This window comes from Pseudophryne corroboree, chromosome 8 (genome assembly GCF_028390025.1).
Source record: "Pseudophryne corroboree isolate aPseCor3 chromosome 8, aPseCor3.hap2, whole genome shotgun sequence".
NCBI classification, from domain to species: Eukaryota; Metazoa; Chordata; class Amphibia; order Anura; family Myobatrachidae; genus Pseudophryne; species Pseudophryne corroboree.
The window spans coordinates 391,252,122-391,269,388 of record NC_086451.1 but is presented as its reverse complement, the minus strand read 5'-3'; positions in this window follow the sequence as shown (position 1 = coordinate 391,269,388).

Genomic DNA, 17,267 nt, shown 5'->3' with positions numbered 1-17,267 from the left:
TGACCACCAGTATACTATATATAGCAGTACGGTAGGCCACTGCTGTACCTACCTCTGTGTCGTCATTCATTAAATATACTATCCATCTACATTCTATACCTGTGGTGCATTTTAGTTTTGCAGTTTGCTGACACAGTGGCCACCAGTATACTATATATAGCAGTACGGTAGGCCACTGCTGTACCTACCTCTGTGTCGTCAATCATTAAGTATACTATCCATCTACATTCTATACCTGTGGTGCATTTTAGTTTTGCAGTTTGCTGACACAGTTACCACCAGTATACTATATATAGCAGTACGGTAGGCCACTGCTGTACCTACCTCTGTGTCGTCATTCATTAAGTATACTATCCATCTACATTCTATACCTGTGGTGCATTTTAGTTTTGCAGTTTGCTGACACAGTGACCACCAGTATACTATATATAGCAGTACGGTAGGCCACTGCTGTACCTACCTCTGTGTCGTCATTCATTAAGTATACTATCCATCTACATTCTATACCTGTGGTGCATTTTAGTTTTGCAGTTTGCTGACACAGTGACCACCAGTATACTATATATAGCAGTACGGTAAGGAAGGCCACTGCTGTACCTACCTCTGTATCGTCATTAAGTATACTATCCATCTACATTCTATACCTGTGGTGCGCCTCTTTTTTTCTTTGCATCATGTGCTGTTTGGGGACAATTTTTTTTAAGTGACATCCTGTCTTGACACTGCAGTGCCACTCCTAGATGGGCCAGGTGTTTGTGTCGGCCACTTGTGTCGCTTAGCTTAGTCACACAACGACCTTGGTGCGCCTCTTTTTTTCTTTGCATCATGTGCTGTTTGGGGACAATTTTTTTGAAGTGCCATCCTGTCTTGACACTGCAGTGCCACTCCTAGATGGGCCAGGTGTTTGTGTCGGCCACTTGTGTCGCTTAGCTTAGTCACACAGCGACCTTGGTGCGCCTCTTTTTTTCTTTGCATCATGTGCTGTTTGGGGACAATTTTTTTGAAGTACCATCCTGTCTTGACACTGCAGTGCCACTCCTAGATGGGCCAGGTGTTTGTGTCGGCCACTTGTGTCGCTTAGCTTAGCCATCCAGCGACCTCGGTGCAAATTGTAGGACTAAAAATAATATTGTGAGGTGTGAGGTGTTCAGAATAGACTGGACATGAGTGGAAATTATGGTAATTGAGGTTAATAATACTATGGGATCAAAATGACCCCCAAATTCTATGATTTAAGCTGTTTTTTAGGGTTTTTTGAAAAAAACACCCGAATCCAAAACACACCCGAATCCGACAAAAAAATTTCGGTGAGGTTTGGCAAAACGCGTCCGAATCCAAAACACGGCCGCGGAACCGAATCCAAAACCAAAACACAAAATCCGAAAAATGTCCGGTGCACATCACTAATAATAATAACCAGCTATTAAGGAGGTATTACTGCTGTAGTCCACAGGATACAGAAAACTCCACTGCCGCCTGGACTGTGCGCATGTATGGCCCGATAACCACACATGTGTAGTATAAAACACTGGGTCAGAACCAGAAGCCGCTTCTTTCACCACTGCGAATAAACAACCAGAGAAAAAGGTTTTAATGGAGAACAGGCATTGCCAGGACATCCTCCCATCAAACACGCTGTCCCAGCATTACTACCTTATTGTGATGTTTCTATATCAAAGCATTAATAATATATAGCAGATTGCAACACATATCTACTGTGAATATTTAATATATAATAATAAGTGTAATTATTGGCATATTTTGGAATTCAGGCAGCAGACGTTATTTCTATATTTTGTTCATTTCTATATTTTGATGTATAGGAGAGAAGGAACAAGTTCCCACTTTCCTTCCCCACCCCTGCTGGGTCCTCTTTCCCAATCCCTCTCCCTCCCCCCTCATTACCACTAGTGAGACGTGCAAGACTGCACACACGTACACTTTGCAAGGAACTCTGGGAAAGGAATAGCCCTCAGCATATGGGACTGACCTTGTATACCAGTACCGGATGCATTGCTGTATGGTGGGGGTGAGAGGTTCAGTGTACATATATAATACAAATATAATAATATATAAAGCATTTTGTCACAATGGATGGTTCAATACATTTATTTTATGAACATTAGGCAGCATTTATAGTATATGTAGTACCTATATTTTCTTGTACACAGTAATGATCTCTTTTTAATACATGCACATTGGTAAATTGCCGAGCTTAAGTCTAGATAAACAATCTGGTTATTTCACTTTACTGATGAATGACAGATTTCCACTGTCTCATTTGTTGATCAGTATATATCAATATAAAAGTGCACCATATGGTATACACATACCCTCCAACTTTACCTTTGTAATAGGTACAGTACCTTTTTTTTATGGTCTGTACTGATTTTTTGCTCTCCAAACTTCCATTGAAAGTATAGGAAATTGATGCCACCATATACTGCTAGTGACGCACAAGAGCACTAAGCACATATGTGTTTAGCCCAAGGGATGACAGCACTTACAAGGCTTTTGCACGCGCATAGCTTGCTCCTGGTATGAGCGCTGTTATGCTCTGTGAATGCTAAGGGTAGAGCGCCCATACAGAACGTCAATACTCCTGTCACAGGAACTACAGTATGCCTTAATACAGGTGAGGTATGCTGTGGGCAGGGCCGGTTCTAGACCTTGTGGCACCCATGGCGAAAGATTCCTCCCCCCCCCCCACTAGGTAAAATAGGGTTAGTGCGCACATTAAAAATAGGGGTGTGGCTTCATGGGGAAGGGGAGTGGCCACAGAATAGTACCATTTCACTTTACACCACACAGTAGCGTCCGTCAGTCACATTATACCACACAGTAGTACCCCTTATACCATGTTAGAGCCCCTTACACACATTACACCACTGTAGAGTAGAGCCTCTTATACATGTTACACCAGGTAGACCCTTATACACATTGCACCAGGTAGACCCTTACACACATTGCACCAGGTAGCCCCTTACACACATTGCACTAGATAGACCATTATACACATTGCACCAGGTAGACCCTTAAACACATTGCACCAGGTAGACATTTATACACAATGCAACATGTAGCCCCTTACACACATTGCACCAGGTAGACCCTTATACACATTGCACCAGGTAGACCCTTACACACATTGCACCAGGTAGACCCTTATACACGCGGGTGCCTGCAGGATGACTGTGGGTGCACCCCGGGCACCCACCCAGCTTGCCCTTGCCAGAACTGCTCCTGGCTGTGGGCTCAGTGGCGAGCTGCACTCACCACAGGTTCTATTCCCACTCTATGGTGTCACGAGTAGGAAGAGCCCCGGTTAGCTGGGATTACGACTAGCGGCATTGTCAGAGATCGGGATTCTGGCGTTGGTATCCTGACCGCCAGGATCCCGACTGCCGGCAATGTAACCACATCCCGTGTTAGTGGCTGCCAATCATAAAACATATGGATGATCAGAAGAACAACTGTACACCAACACATAACTGACCATAGGGATGACAGGTTGGCACAATTTACTTAATTTAATAAATTATTCCAAATTTATCAATATGTTTTTTTTCTCCTAGGGATGCAATGAAAAGATGTTGATACTCTAGGGCACCGTGATTCAAGAAAGTTTGGGAACCACTTAGGGTGAGATGTAACAAACCAAGTACCAGCAAATCAACTTCTAACTGCTATTTTACAGGCTGTATTTTAAAAGTCACAGGAGCTGATTGGTTGGTACTTTATCACTCTTCACTTTATCAATCTCCAAGGATGGATACATAACCCCCTCCCACCCTGCAAAGGTAAGAATAAGATAATTTCATGCCAACTATATAGAGGTATGACATACCTCCCAACATGACCCTCTCCATGAGGGACACAATGCTCTGCTCCTGGACTTCCCTCTTAATTTATGACTGCCATCACTTGTGCTGAAACACCTTTCTTATCCAATTCACTTGTTCAGCACAGGTGCCTGCAATCATACATTAAGAGAAAAGTCCAGAAGCAGAGCATTTGTCCCTCCTGGAGAGGGTCATGTTGGGAGGTATGGTATGATTGTAAATTTTATATACAGTGCATCCGGAAAGTACTCACAGCGCTTCACTTTTTCCACATTTTGTTATGTTACAGTCTTATTCCAAAATGGAATAAATAATTTTTTCCCCCTCAAAGTTCTACACACAATACCCCATAATGACAACGTGAAATTTTTTTTTGAGATTTTTGCAAATTTATAAATTAAAAACTAAGAAATCACATGTACATAAGTATTCACAGCCTTTGCCATGAAGCTCAAAATTGAGCTCAGGTGCATCCTGTTTCCACTGATCATCCTTGAGATGTTCCTACAGCTTAATTGGAGTCCACCTGTGGTAAATTCAGTTGATTGGACATGATTTGGAAAGGCACACACCTGTCTATATAAGGTCACACACTTGGCAGTGCATGTCTGAGCACAAACCAAGCATAAAGTCAAAGGAATTGTCTGTAGACCTCCCAGAAGGATTGTCTTGAGGCACAAATCTGGGGAAGGGTACAGAAAAATGTCTGCTGCTTTGCTTTGTACATTTAAAGCTTGTCACTGATTTAGACTGAAACTGCGGTATGTGGGGATTCAACAATTTAAGCACATGATAATTAAAAAAAAAAAAAAAAATTCTATCAGTCATGGTGTAAAATTAGCAGATAATGGATGTTTGTGCAATCACAAACCTTGGAGATTGATCAACATGTGATACAACTTTTTATCCTGATCATCAAACGTCAAGGGCGAAATTTAAAATCCTGCAAGTTGCAGGCTGACGGGACTGTGTGCGAGTCTGCCCATATTACCGTGTAAATGATTCCTGCTTTTAAAATAGGGGCAGACTTGCACAAAGTCCCTCAATGCCTGCAATTCGCAGGCTATTAAATTTCACCCCAGGTGTGTGGCCAAATTGTACCTAGATCCACACATTCTGCAATAAGGATTGTAACATGGCAAGTTAATGGGTAACTGCATTCACTTCTATCACTTTTATACCCCTTTCAGACCTACAGCAAAAACCTGGGTTTTTGCCTGTGAACTCAATTTGACTCTGTTGTACCCCTTTCACATCGCCAATGCCGGATCTCACCCGGGAATTGGAAACGGGTCCTTCCCGGGTGGGATCCGGCATTGGACACTACCGCTGGCTTCCCTGACCCGGCAATATGCGGGGCGGGTTGCCATAGCGGCGGGGGCGGGGGCGGCGGTGGGGCGGGGGCAGCGCTGGGAGATGAGCTCATCGACGCGCCGCCTCTCCCTGTTGTAGTGAACGGGTCCTGTGTCACATTGACTGGGGGCCCGTTTACGCTGCCATTGACCCGGTATTCAACCCGGTTTAGACTATTAAACCGCAGACTATGCAAATGCCGTATACTTATAGGACGTTCACACACGAGTGGGACAGATCTGAAACTGAGGAATGGTAAATCTGGCAATGTGATTGGGACCATCTTAGCAAAAATAAATAAAACAGTAGCTCAGCTTTAACCACTTAACTGACAAATTATTTTCCAAAAAAACGCTTAGAAAATGTCGGGGGGATTTTATGAGTAAATTAGTTGTGGAATGTGTATTTAACCCTATTCAAAATGATTTTAGTAAAAAAAAAGAAATACTTTTGTTTTATATATTTGAAAAAAAATAAAATATATATATATATTTTCAAACATCGGAAACATCGGCCACCAACATCTGAACATTGCGACCATCGGAAACATCGCAACCATTGTGGTTTTCATTTTTAAAGCCGGAACAGCACGGCAAACACAGTTTGTATTCCCTACTGCTGCAAACACTCTCTATCTAAAGGGCCCCATACACTAGAACGATTTTGCTTAATTTGAGCTCAGTTTGGTCATTCAGGCCAATATATAGGGGGAAATTGTGCATTTTTGCTGTGTATCCGATGTGCAGCACCGTGAGCATCGGGTCAACTCCTCCAGGTCGTTGGTGCTGCACATTTGTCGTGATCAACTGGAATTGTATGGAATCGAACGGAAAAAAGTGTGTTTTTTGTGCTCGCGATATATCGCATTCAATCTATAGTAGAAAGTTTGACTGGCATTCTCAGGACACTCCCATCAGCGGCAGCAGCACAGCACGCAGCAGGAGAGCCCAGATCCAAACAAATCGGATATTTAGCCCAAGTAGGTATTTCCAATTGATCACACTGACCACCAATGTATTCACGCTGACTATCATAATTATTGTTCACGTTTTATTATTTTCATGTGGGCCCAAAGTTATTTTAAAACCCCCTACTGGCCATGTGTTTTCCCCACCACTGTACCACCATGCTGCACCATGTGTTTCAGGGGCCCCAAAGTCATGTAACACTCCAAATGGCCATGTGTTTTCCCCGCCACTGTACCGCTATGCTGCACCATGTGTTTCAGGGGCCCCAAAGTCATTTAACCCCCTAAATGGCTATGTGTTTTCCCCACCACTGTACCGCCATGCTGCACCATGTGTTTCAGGGGCCCCAAAGTCATTTAACCCCCCAAATTGACCATTCGCACAATTGTTGTTTGTGTAATGAGGAAAGTAGTTACTAAAAAAAAACTTTTTATTAAAAACATATTATTTCAAATTAAACACCATGTAAACAAAAGCCCATTTAACCATATAAACATTTAACCATATACCTTAAATAAAACCATTTGTAAAACTCTAATACAGTATGTACCCCACTTTTTTTAAATTACAGATAAGTCTACCGATTCTGACATTGATTTTATTACCGGCCTTTTGGAGATGTACCGCAAACATTCGTGGAAAGTAAAGGCCAAGGGCTATTCAGATAAAGTCCGCCAGAATGCAGCATTGGATGAGTTAGTGGCGTACTGCAAGCCCTTTGTGTCCAGTGCTGACAAACAATGGGTGAAGACAAAAAGTTACAAAACCTGCGCATGGTGTTCCTTAAGAAACATAAAAAAATACAAGATTCCAAAAAGTCTGGAGCAGGTTCGGCCCAGATACACAAAACAATGCTGTGGTACTACAGCATGCTCGAGTTCGTCCTGGACCAGGAGCATACCCAGACGGGTTTCATCTAGAGATGTGCACCGGAAATTTTTCGGGTTTTGTGTTTTGGTTTTGGATTCGGTTCCGAGGCCGTGTTTTGGATTCGGACGCGTTTTGGCAAAACCTCCCTGAAAATGTTTTGTCAGATTCGGATGTGTTTTGGATTCGGGTGTTTTTTTACAAAAAACCCTCAAAAACAGCTTAAATCATAGAATTTGGGGGTCATTTTGATCCCATAGTATTATTAACCTCAATAACCATAATTTCCACTCATTTTCAGACTACTCTGAACACCTCACACCTCACAATATTATTTTTAGTCCTAAAATTTGCACCGAGGTCGCTGGATGACTAAGCTAAGCGACCCAAGTGGCCGACACAAACACCTGGCCCATCTAGGAGTGCCACTGCAGTGTCAGACAGGATGGCACTTCAAAAAAATAGTCCCCAAACAGCACATGATGCAGAGAAAAAAAGAGGCGCAATGAGGTAACTGTGTGACTAAGCTAAGCGACCCAAGTGGCCGACACAAACACCTGGCCCATCTAGGAGTGGCACTGCAGTGTCAGACAGGATGTCAGATTTAAAAAATAGTCCCCAAACAGCACATGATGCAAAGAAAAAAAAAGAGGTGCACCAAGGTCGCTGGATGGCTAAGCTAAGCGACACAAGTAGCCGACACAAACACCTGGCCCATCTAGGAGTGGCACTGCAGTGTCAGGCAGGATGGCACTTCAAAAAAATAGTCCCCAAACAGCACATGATGCAAAGAAAAATGAAAGAAAAAAGAGGTGCAAGATTGGATTCGGTTCCGAGGCCGTGTTTTGGATTCGGACGCGTTTTGGCAAAACCTCCCTGAAAATGTTTTGTCAGATTCGGATGTGTTTTGGATTCGGGTGTTTTTTTACAAAAAACCCTCAAAAACAGCTTAAATCATAGAATTTGGGGGTCATTTTGATCCCATAGTATTATTAACCTCAATAACCATAATTTCCACTCATTTTCAGACTACTCTGAACACCTCACACCTCACAATATTATTTTTAGTCCTAAAATTTGCACCGAGGTCGCTGGATGACTAAGCTAAGCGACCCAAGTGGCCGACACAAACACCTGGCCCATCTAGGAGTGGCACTGCAGTGTCAGACAGGATGTCAGATTTAAAAAATAGTCCCCAAACAGCACATGATGCAAAGAAAAAAAAAGAGGTGCACCAAGGTCGCTGGATGGCTAAGCTAAGCGACACAAGTAGCCGACACAAACACCTGGCCCATCTAGGAGTGGCACTGCAGTGTCAGGCAGGATGGCACTTCAAAAAAATAGTCCCCAAACAGCACATGATGCAAAGAAAAATGAAAGAAAAAAGAGGTGCAAGATGGAATTGTCCTTGGGCCCTCCCACCCACCCTTATGTTTTATAAACAGGACATGCACACTTTAACAAACCCATCATTTCAGCGACAGGGTCTGCCACACGACTGTGACTGAAATGACTGGTTGGTTTGGGCCCCCACCAAAAAAGAAGCAATCAATCTCTCCTTTCACTGTGTACATCCCCCTCCTCACAGATTATTAATTCGTCCCCACTGGAATCCACCATCTCAGGTCCCTGTGTACTTTCTGGAGGCAATTGCTGGTGAATGTCTCCACCGAGGAATTGATTATAATTCATTTTGATGAACATCATCTTCTCCACATTTTCTGGAAGTAACCTCGTACGCCGATTGCTGACAAGGTGAGCGGCTGCACTAAACACTCTTTCGGAGTACACACTGGAGGCGGGGGCAACTTAGGTAAAATAAAGCCAGTTTGTGCAAGGGCGTCCAAATTGCCTCTTTTTCCTACTTGGATGCGGTCACTCATATAATCCTCCACCATTCTTTCAATGGTGAGAGAATCATATGCAGTGACAGTAGACGACATGTCAGTAATCGTTGGCAGGTCCTTCAGTCCGGACCAGATGTCAGCACTCGCTCCAGACTGCCCTGCATCACCGCCAGCGGGTAGGCTTGGAATTCTTAGCCTTTTTCTCGCAGCCCCAGTTGCGGGAGAATGTGAAGGAGGAGCTGTTGATGGGTCACGTTCCGCTTGACTTGACAATTTTCTCACCAGCAGGTCTTTGAACCTCTGCAGACTTGTGTCTGCCGGAAAGAGAGATCCAACGTAGGTTTTAAATCTAGGATCGAGCACGGTGGCCAAAATGTAGTGCTCTGATTTCAACAGATTGACCACCCGTGAATCCTGGTTAAGCGAATGAAGGGCTCCATCCACAAGTCCCACATGCCTAGCGGAATCGCTCTGTTTTAGCTCCTCCTTCAATGTCTCCAGCTTCTTCTGCAAAAGCCTGATGAGGGGAATGACCTGACTCAGGCTGGCAGTGTCTGGACTGACTTCACGTGTGGCAAGTTCAAAGGGTTGCAGAACCTTGCACAACGTTGAAATCATTCTCCACTGTGCTTGAGTCAGGTGCATTCCCCCTCCTTTGTTTATATCGTAGGCAGATGTATAGGCTTGAATGGCCTTTTGCTGCTCCTCCATCCTCTGAAGCATATAGAGGGCTGAATTCCACCTCGTTACCACCTCTTGCTTCAGATGATGGCAGGGCAGGTTCAGGACTGTTTGCTGGTGCTCCAGTCTTCGGCACGCGGTGGCTAAATGCCGAAAGTGGCCCGCAATTCTTCGGGCCACCGACAGCATCTCTTGCACGCCCCTGTCGTTTTTTAAATAATTCTGCACCACCAAATTCAATGTATGTGCAAAACATGGGACGTGCTGGAATTTGCCCAGATGTAATGCACGCACAATATTGGTGGCGTTGTCCGATGTCACAAATCCCCAGGAGAGTCCAATTGGGGTAAGCCATTCTGCGATGATGTTCCTCAGTTTCCGTAAGAGGTTGTCAGTTGTGTGCCTCTTATGGAAAGCGGTGATACAAAGCTTAGCCTGCCTAGGAACGAGTTGGCGTTTGCGAGATGCTGCTACTGGTGCCGCCGCTGCTGTTCTTCCTGCGGGAGGCAATACATCTACCCAGTGGGCTGTCACAGTCATATAGTCCTGAGTCTGCCCTGCTCCACTTGTCCACATGTCCGTGGTTAAGTGGACATTGGGTACAACTGCATTTTTTAGGACACTGGTGACTCTTTTTCTGACGTCTGTGTACATTTTTGGTATCGCCTGCCTAGAGAAATGGAACCTAGATTGTATTTGGTACCGGGGACACAGTACCTCAATCAAGTCTCTAGTTCCCTGTGAATTAACGGTGGATACCGGAAACACGTTTCTCACCACCCAGGCTGCCAAGGCCTGAGTTATCCGCTTTGCAGCAGGATGACTGCTGTGATATTTCATCTTCCTCGCAAAGGACTGTTGGACAGTCAATTGCTTACTGGAAGTAGTACAAGTGGTCTTCCGACTTCCCCTCTGGGATGACGATCGACTCCCAGCAGCAACAATAGCAGCGCCAGCAGCAGTAGGCGTTACACTCAAGGATGCATTGGAGGAATCCCAGGCAGGAGAGGACTCGTCAGACTTGACAGTGACATGGCCTGCAGGACTATTGGCTTTCCTGTCTAAGGAGGAAATTGACACTGAGGGAGTTGGTGGTGTGGTTTGCAGGAGCTTGGTTACAAGAGGAAGGGATTTAGTGGTCAGTGGACTGCTTCCGCTGTCATCCAAAGTTTTTGAACTTGTCACTGACTTCTGATGAATGCGGTCCAGGTGACGTATAAGGGAGGATGTTCTTAGGTGGTTAACGTCCTCACCCCTACTTATTACAGCTTGACAAAGGCAACACACGGCTTGACACCAGTTGTCCGCATTTCTGTTGAAATAATTCCACACCGAAGAGGTGATTTTTTTTGTATTTTGACCAGGCATGTCAATGGCCATATTCGTCCCACGGACAACAGGTGTCTCCCCGGGTGCCCTGACTTAAACAAACCACCTCACCATCAAAATCCTCCTTCTCAATTTCCTCCCCAGCACCAGCAACACCCATATCCTCATCCTGGTGTACTTCAACAGTGACATCTTCAATTTGACTATCAGGAACTGAACTGCGGGTGCTCCTTCCAGCACTTGCAGGGGGCGTGCAAATGGTGGAAGGCGCAACCTCTTCCCGTCCAGTGTTGGGAAGGTCAGGCCTCGCAACCGACACAATTGGACTCTCCTTGGAGATTTGTGATTAAGAAGAACGCACAGTTCTTTGCTGTGCTTTTGCCATCTTAACTCTTTTAAGTTTTCTAGCAGGAGGATGAGTGCTTCCATCCTCAGGTAAAGCTGAACCACTAGCCTTGAACATAGGCCAGGGCCTCAGCCGTTCCTTGCCACTCCGTGTCGTAAATGGCACATTGGCAAGTTTACGCTTCTCCTCAGACGATTTTGATTTAGATTTTTGGGTCATTTTACTGAGCTTTATTTTTTTGGATTTTGCATGCTCTCTACTATGACATTGGGCATCGGCCTTGGCAGAAGACGTTGATGGCATTTCATCGTCTCGGCCATGACTAGTGGCAGCAGCTTCAGCACGAGGTGGAAGTGGATCTTGATCTTTCACTATTTTACCCTCCACATTTTTGTTCTCCATTTTTTAATGTGTGGAATTATATGCCAGTAATATATCAATAGCAATGGCCTACTACTATATATACTGCGCACAACTGAAATGCACCACAGGTATGGATGGATAGTATACTTGACGACACAGAGGTAGGTAGAGCATTGGCCTACTGTACCGTACTGCTATATAGTATATACTGGTGGACAGCAAACTGTGCAAAACTGAAATGCACCACAGGTATGGATGGATAGTATACTTGACGACACAGAGGTAGGTAGAGCAGTGGCCTACTGTACCGTACTGCTATATAGTTTATACTGGTGGTCAGCAAACTGTGCAAAACTGAAATGCACCACAGGTATGGATGGATAGTATACTTGACGACACAGAGGTAGGTAGAGCAGTGGCCTACTGTACCGTACTGCTATATATTATATACTGGTGGACAGCAAACTGTGCAAAACTGAAATGCACCACAGGTATGGATGGATAGTATACTTGACGACACAGAGGTAGGTAGAGCAGTGGCCTACTGTACCATACTGCTATATAGTATATACCGGTGGTCAGCAAACTGTGCAAAACTGAAATGCACCACAGGTATGGATGGATAGTATACTTGACGACACAGAGGTAGGTAGAGCAGTGGCCTACTGTACCGTACTGCTATATAGTATATACTGATGGTCAGCAAACTGTGCAAAACTGAAATGCACCACAGGTATGGATGGATAGTATACTTGACGACACAGAGGTAGGTAGAGCAGTGGCCTACTGTACCGTACTGCTATATATTATATACTGGTGGACAGCAAACTGTGCAAAACTGAAATGCACCACAGGTATGGATGGATAGTATACTTGACGACACAGAGGTAGGTAGAGCAGTGGCCTACTGTACCGTACTGCTATATATTATATACTGGTGGACAGCAAACTGTGCAAAACTGAAATGCACCACAGGTATGGATGGATAGTATACTTGACGACACAGAGGTAGGTAGAGCAGTGGCCTACTGTACCGTACTGCTATATAGTATATACTGGTGGACAGCAAACTGTGCAAAACTGAAATGCACCACAGGTATGGATGGATAGTATACTTGACGACACAGAGGTAGGTATAGCAGTGGCCTACTGTACCGTACTGCTATATAGTATGTACTGGTGGTCAGCAAACTGTGCAAAACTGAAATGCACCACAGGTATGCATGGATAGTATACTTGACGACACAGAGGTAGGTAGAGCAGTGGCCTACTGTACCGTACTGCTATATATTATATGCCGGTGGACAGCAAACTGTGCAAAACTGAAATGCACCACAGGTATGGATGGATAGTATACTTGACGACACAGAGGTAGGTAGAGCAGTGGCCTACTGTACCGTACTGCTATATAGTATATACCGGTGGTCAGCAAACTGTGCAAAACTGAAATGCACCACAGGTATGGATGGATAGTATACTTGACGACACAGAGGTAGGTAGAGCAGTGGCCTACTGTACCGTACTGCTATATAGTATATACCGGTGGTCAGCAAACTGTGCAAAACTGAAATGCACCACAGGTATGGATGGATAGTATACTTGACGACACAGAGGTAGGTAGAGCAGTGGCCTACTGTACCGTACTGCTATATATTATATACTGGTGGACAGCAAACTGTGCAAAACTGAAATGCACCACAGGTATGGATGGATAGTATACTTGACGACACAGAGGTAGGTAGAGCAGTGGCCTACTGTACCGTACTGCTATATATTATATACTGGTGGACAGCAAACTGTGCAAAACTGAAATGCACCACAGGTATGGATGGATAGTATACTTGACGACACAGAGGTAGGTAGAGCAGTGGCCTGCTGTACCGTACTGCTATATAGTATATACTGGTGGTCAGCAAACTGTGCAAAACTGAAATGCACCACAGGTATGGATGAATAGTATACTTGACGACACAGAGGTAGGTATAGCAGTGGCCTACTGTACCGTACTGCTATATAGTATGTACTGGTGGTCAGCAAACTGTGCAAAACTGAAATGCACCACAGGTATGGATGGATAGTATACTTGACGACACAGAGGTAGGTAGAGCAGTGGCCTACTGTACCGTACTGCTATATATTATATACCGGTGGACAGCAAACTGTGCAAAACTGAAATGCACCACAGGTATGGATGGATAGTATACTTGACGACACAGAGGTAGGTAGAGCAGTGGCCTACTGTACCGTACTGCTATATAGTATATACCGGTGGTCAGCAAACTGTGCAAAACTGAAATGCACCACAGGTATGGATGGATAGTATACTTGACGACACAGAGGTAGGTAGAGCAGTGGCCTACTGTACCGTACTGCTATATAGTATATACCGGTGGTCAGCAAACTGTGCAAAACTGAAATGCACCACAGGTATGGATGGATAGTATACTTGACGACACAGAGGTAGGTAGAGCAGTGGCCTACTGTACCGTACTGCTATATATTATATACTGGTGGACAGCAAACTGTGCAAAACTGAAATGCACCACAGGTATGGATGGATAGTATACTTGACGACACAGAGGTAGGTAGAGCCAGTGGCCTACTGTACCGTACTGCTATATATTATATACTGGTGGACAGCAAACTGTGCAAAACTGAAATGCACCACAGGTATGGATGGATAGTATACTTGACGACACAGAGGTAGGTAGAGCAGTGGCCTTCAGTACCGTACTGCTATCTCCTATATAATAGCCCAGATCTGTGACTTTGTGCTTCATTTGCTAACGCTGGGCGGAGTCACAACACTGGGCGGTGTTAGTCAAATGAGTCACAGATCTGGGCAAATCTATAGGAGACGAGGAGCAGAAGCAGATGGTATGGGAATGGCACAGGCAGGGGTGCATACCTCTCAGCTTTCTTCAGGCAGACAGGGGTGCATACCTCCCAGCTTTCTTCAGGCAGAAGGAGGGCACACACACACACACACACACACACTCTAGGCGAAATGGGGCGTGGTCAGCGAAAAGGGGCGTGGCTTCACGGGAGGGGTCATGCCCAGCGCTCTGTGAGCTGCTGGCATGCCCCCAGGGGCTGATTATGAGTCCGGGGGGCCCAGGGCACTTGAGACAGCCGAGCCATATCTCATGGCTGTGCCTGCTGTGGGGCTGGGGGCGTGGCCTAATCGCGGCCCGCGTGGCCACGCCCCCTTATTCAAATTCCGGGATTTTTTTTTTGTATGGAATTTTGGCCCCTCAGCTAAGGCTAAATCCAGAGGGGGTGGTTGCTCCCCCCTACACACCCGCACAGGCAGAAGAAAGCAGGGAGACTGCTGCCTCCCTGCACCACCACAGACCTGCCAACACGCAGCATAGTACAATGCTGCCGCTGTTACTGGCAGGACGGGGGAGCTTCTGAGCTGGGACAGAGCTACTCCAGCCGAGGGTCCCCTAAAACTGTGGGGTCCATGGTACGTACCCCCTGCCCCCCCCCCCCCCCCCCTATATCCGGCTCTGCTGCCGGAACCCCGGGACAGTTGGGAGGTATGGGGGTGTGTGAGGGGGTATGCCGGACAGACAGACGGGCACCGGCTCACTGTGTGCTTGACCCCCCACATCAGCATACTCAGCAGGGGCTCTCTGGCGCGGAGGAGCGTCACTTTCTAGCACACTCCACTCTTCTTAGCTGCAGTTTTGTGGGGCACCTGCTGCTGTGCAGGTTCCGTACTTTAGCTAGCGGGTAGCGCTGCAGAAGTCCGAGCTGCTTGCAGGCTCTGACCCCCTCCTCCCTCCAGCCGCAGCGTCTCCTGGGGGTACCAGTCACCCCTTACCACAGTGCCCGGCAGCTGCGCGAGGTCTACGGTGTGTGACTGAGGAGGGGGGGAGGGATGCCGACGGGCAGAGGAAGCAGGACTCCAGCCTGAGAGCGTCAGCCATGCCAAGTCTCCACCAGCAGCAGATCCCAACAGGTTGGAGTGGAACAGCAGCAGCCAGCAGCAGTGACTCCGGTAAGACACATCTGTCTGTCACCACTGTTTTGTCCCTAATACCAATCTCTCCCGTGGCCTGTGTTCTGTCATGTCCCTGTCACCCCTGGCCTTGCCCCGTCACCCTTATCCTGGCCCTTTCACCCTTATGCTGGCCCTGTTACCCCTATCCTGGCTCTGTCACCCCTGTTCTGACCCTGTCACTCCTGTCCTGGCCCTGTTACTGCATGCCCTCCAACTACCTTTTTGGCAGGTACAGTACCCACAGCGCCTCCAGACGCCTCCTCAATGCACCACACCTCCGCACCTTCCCCTCCACCACATGCGGCACTCCACCCCTCCCCCACACGCTGTGCCTCCAGAACCCCTACACCACCCGTGGCTCCCACTCCCCCACCACCCACAGCACCTCCAGACCTCCTCCACCATCCACCCCCCATATATGTCTTCCCCCACACCTGCCCCCCTCCACCCGCAGCATCTGCAGACACCCTCCTCCATCTGCGGTCCCCCCCCTCACCCACCCCTCCCCCACCCATGGCACCCCCGCACCTACCCCTCCACCACCTGCAGCGCCTCCAGACCCCCTTCCCCATCCACCGCACCACCCGTACCTGCCCCTCCCCTACCCACGGCGCCTCCAGACCCCTACTGTTCACGCCGTCGCAAGGGGCTGTGCCTCCTTCACCATCGCACGCCCTTTCATTGTGCAATATTTAACCACTAACAAAGGAATGCAGGTAATACTCCATATAATACAAATATTGAACCCCAGAAAGGCATGCAAGGGTTAAGGGGGCGTAGCCCCTTGCGACGGTGTGAAGAGCGCTCGTAGGGCGCGATGAAGCACCTAGTATAGTATATACTGGTGGTCAGCAAACTGTGCAAAACTGAAATGCACCACAGGTATGGATGGATAGTATACTTGACGACACAGAGGTAGGTAGAGCAGTGGCCTTCTGTACCGTACTGCTATATAGTATATACTGGTGGTCAGCAAACTGTGCAAAACTGAAAAGCACCACAGGTATGGATGGATAGTATACTTGACGACACAGAGGTAGGTAGAGCAGTGGACTACTGTACCGTACTGCTATATATATATAGTTATACTGGTGGTCAGCAAAATTCTGCACTGTACTCCTACTATATACTACAATGAAGCACAGATATGGAGCGTTTTTCAGGCAGAGAACGTATAATACTGGTGGTCACTGGTCACTGGTCAGCAAAACTCTGCACTGTCCTCCTACTATATAATACTGCTGGTCCCCAGTCCCCACAATAAAGCAATTAGCACACTGAGCACAGATATTTGCAGCACACTGAGCACAGTCAGATATGGAGCGTTTTTCAGGCAGATAACGTAGATATTTGCACTTGCAGCACACTGAGCACAGATATTTGCAGCACACTGAGCACAGATATTTGCAGCACAATTTGCAGCCCACTGAACATAGAAACTGAGAGGACGCCAGCCACGTCCTCTCACGATCATCTCCAATGCACGAGTGAAAAATGGCGACGACGCGCGGCTCCTTATATAGAATACGAATCTCGCGAGAATCCAACCACGGGATGATGACTTTCGGGCGCGCTCGGGTTAACCGAGCAAGGCGGGAGGATCCGAGTTGCTTGGACCCGTGAAAAAAAAGGTGAAGTTCAGGCGGGTTCGGATCCCAAGGA